The sequence below is a fragment of the Triturus cristatus genome, chromosome 10 (assembly GCF_964204655.1).
Source record: "Triturus cristatus chromosome 10, aTriCri1.1, whole genome shotgun sequence".
Classification (NCBI taxonomy): Eukaryota; Metazoa; Chordata; class Amphibia; order Caudata; family Salamandridae; genus Triturus; species Triturus cristatus.
Window position 1 is genome coordinate 1,144,230,988 of NC_140593.1, and position 4,008 is coordinate 1,144,234,995.

A 4,008-nucleotide genomic window follows, 5' to 3' on the forward strand; every position below is an offset into this window, starting at 1 on the left:
GCTATGCAAAAGATTTACAACAAACACATATTTCAGCAGGATTTCCTGACAAAGGCCAACAGCCTAAAATGACCTCTGCAGCTCAGACTTGCTCCTTTGGTGGTGCAATTCAGGAAAGGTTGCAAGACCAACATCCAGACATTCTTCCTGCTATCCTAGACTCTATTACTTCCCTCTCCTGCCTCATCAAATTGTGATGCTGGGCTTCTTTTCAGTTCTACATATTTCAGTATTGAGTTATCATTGTAAAGGTGCATCTCGATACAGCGCTACACTGCCATCTGGGGCAGACTTTGTGCTTCACTACAAATAAAATTAAAATAATTAATAGATTGCTTCTACCATAGAACTGTTAAGACAAAGGTAGAGAGCAGGGATACGTTAAAGATGACAATAACGAAATGAACAGTTGAGGATCAACATTGCTTTAAAAGAAATTACAAAAGTTCAAATAACCTTCTGCAGTTTTTGAACAATGTACATTATACAAATTCACCACTAATCATTGTCTGAGTAGGGATGAGGTACTGAAAAAACGAGTTCATGATGTCGGTTGATGTGTATTTACATATTATTATGAAAGTTATTTTCTTTGAAGTGAGCTTTTGTGCAAACATCAAAGCACTACATGAGGGTTCTAGATCAAAATCAAATCAAGACAAGAATCTATTTTAGGAAAAGGTGAATATCAGCATGGACTTCACATATTAGTGCCTGTTTTCCTTTTGACTGCTCGTGTCTAACTTTAGAAATATAGACTGTTAGCTTTAAGGGCCTGATTTAGAGTTCAGGGGACACGTTGCTCTGTCATAAACGTGATATCCTAACCGCTGTAATACAAGCGCATTATAACCCACGGCACTTGTAATACGGCGCACAGGCTATCCATCATGTTTGTGATGGAGTAACCCTTCCACTGTAACACAACTGCATGATGTCCAACAGCACTTGTAATGCAGCGGATGGGCTAACCATCACATTTGTGATGGAGTAACCCGTCTACTGTATCACAAGTGCATTATAGCCAATGGCACTTGTAATAGGGTGGACAGGATATTCATCATGTTTTTGATGGAGTAACTCATTCACTGTACTACGAATGCATAATATCCAATGGCACTTATACTACGGCAAATAGGATATCCTATACATAACATTTGTGATGTAGTAACCCATCCATGGTATTGCAAGTGCATTATATCCAATGGCACTTGTAGTACTTCATTCACATTTGTGGCAGGGAGTGCCCTCTACCCCGCACTCTAACTACAGCCCTTTTTGTCAACCCTACTTCTTCTGAATGACATTGTTACTCACCATTGGTGAGATCACTGATTGTTACGTAGCTTACCGAAGATTTCTGAAGTGTACCCTAACCCTCGCATCAGACTGAATTTGGAAGCTTTTTGTTGGCATGTCATTTCACGGACACCAGCACCACTTTCAACCCGCATCTTTGAGGTTTCAATACTGTAACTATAGTTGCTATGTATATAAGGTATCACACAAGCTTGTGATGTCAATTCCTCTAATACTTCTATATGTCACAGAGGCAATGGGTGGAATATGAAGGAACTAAAGTATACATTTACAAGAATAATACATACAAAATTAACCTAATTTTTACTGTTACAGAAGAGAGGTTATAGAGATGCGTATTGCTCAGAAAGACATTACCAAAGGTAAGGAACTTGTTCTTCTGTAGGATGCTGCGTCTTGCAGACTCTTGATGTGGCCACTCCCAAATCAATCAAAGGCCTGGTCTGAGTTCCTCTATTATTTTTGGGTGCAAGCAGTTGTGCTTGTGAAGCTCTCTTGATAGGAAGGTGGAGACCAGACAAATCGGCTAGATCAGGACTCCGCTGAGAAGGGCATAATTTTCTGCCTTTTGTCTGATTCACGGGATAGTAAGCCAAATCGGCAACTCTGAAAGAACAGACGTAAGCCCAAAACTCAGTTGACACTCAAGACAGACTTTCTCCAGAATAAAAGAGACTACTGCTATGCAGAACTAGTCATCAAACCACCTTGAATGATTGACACCGGACACATCATCCAGATATGGGATTCTGCAAATCACTAGGTATACTTTGCTTGTACACCTTACACAACAAAATGTTCACACAACTCCAGAAAAGCCCTCTCTACCCATCACTCCCTCTTATCTGATCTGACCACCTACAGCCTACATGCTAGCCAAGATGCATGGACCTTTAATCCTCTTCTGCCGCAGGTTACCTACTCCATTACCTATACTCACAGGCATATCAGCCCCTCACACTACAGTGACATCATATCTTTACTAGTTGTATGCGCACTTTAACTTTAAATGCTTACTACGTATATGTGCAGTGGAAAACAAAAATGAAGTCACTGCTATGTCTCTCGTTAAATTGACCCTAGATGCCTTGGGAAGGTTCTCCCATGACAATTACATAGCACACTTTAACGCTCAATCACAGTCATATGGTATTGTCTGTTAACTTAAGTGCCTTATGCCCTATAAACAGACTATCATCAAATCCTGTGGACTATGTTCAAGTCAATGACATCTCTCCTCCTTCTTCAGGATGTGAAGGAAAAGGTGAAAGTCTGGAAATGAAGCAACCTGTGATTTTTCTTTAAAAAAAAAAACATCTTTATTGGCATTTCAAAGAAGGGAGCGGAAAACAAATACAAACGGGAAGGACACAGCATGTGCAATTGTTTACAGTCACTTCACTCATTATCAGTGGACGCTTCACTCGTCTACAGATTCGCTAGGATATTATCATGATGGCCACTGCTTAGTCATGCTCAGATATTATCATGCTGGCCACTGCTTAGTCATGCTCAGATATTATCATGCTGGCCACTGCTTAGTCATGATCAGATATTATCATGCTGGCCACTGCTTAGTCATGCTCAGATATTATCATGCTGGCCACTGCTTAGTCATGATCAGATATTATCATGATGGCCACTGCTTAGTCATGATCAGATGTTATCATGATGGCCATTACTTAGCACTCGTTGATTCAGCCATTGCCCCTGCTATTGCGCAGAATATCATGGCCTTAATCTGGAGAGAGAGCTTGGTAATCAAAATGACCATGCTCTTCCAGATGATTGGGAGCAGAGGGGAAGCTGGCAAGGCTTCACAGCAGCCGAGCGTTGCAGCGTCGCCGTGGGTACACGTTTCACCACTGTGCCAATCTTTCTCCAGTGAAGTGTCTGATCTCTGGCTGCCATGAATTCAGATGCCGGCGAGTCCCAGTGAATATGCCCAAGCCAGAGATAGAAGTATGCCATTTTACAAAGCGCCACCCCATTCCAATGCCCCTCCCCCCCTTGAATTCTTCTACCAGTAAAGAAAGCTCAGGAAGATTCTGTCCCAAAACTCAAGGCGGGACAGAATGACGATGGCTCTTGGACACTAAATGCTTCTTTGGCTTCTGCCCTTGAGATCACTGTAGAGGAGCTCAAGGCAAACATCCCAGGCCAGGACACTGACCCAACAGCGTGGCCCACAATCCTCGCCCTGATCTGGCTACATGCTGCCAGCCAGGATTGCTACGATGACTGGGAGATACTAAAGGCAACCGCATTCTGTTGGCTACGAACCATACAAGATCTGCCTCTGCTTGAGTGTGCAGAAGCTGGAAACACCCTGCTCGGCACATCTGTGGATGCCAGCGTGTTGGAACTGTGAGTCTCTAAGCAGACTATAGGCTCTTCGCCATTCACCCTTCAGCTCTGAGTCCCAAACCCACAGCTAGAGCCCCTACAGAAGATCAAAGATGGGAAGAATTTAAAGATCAAAATGTGTGTAATTTTTGATGAACTAATAAACAGGTGAAGCTTACATCAAAGGAGTTGGCAAAATTGTTGCTTCTTTTTGCTATCACTTAGTGGGCATTGCTGGAAAAGTCATTGCCCGCACTCTCACCACTGCTGTTCTTTCACTGTTTTATGTTTTAACCCTTACTCACATGGAATGTCCTTCTGACAACTAGATGAAGGTAGCTT

The 4,008-nt window shown here is 42.4% G+C and overlaps 1 pseudogene; it reads left to right on the plus strand.

Annotated features, from left to right (window-relative positions):
• Positions 1 to 3,229: 3,229 nt before the first annotated feature.
• Positions 3,230 to 3,691, plus strand: LOC146796778 (von Willebrand factor A domain-containing protein 5A-like; annotated as a pseudogene).
• Positions 3,692 to 4,008: the final 317 nt, after the last annotated feature.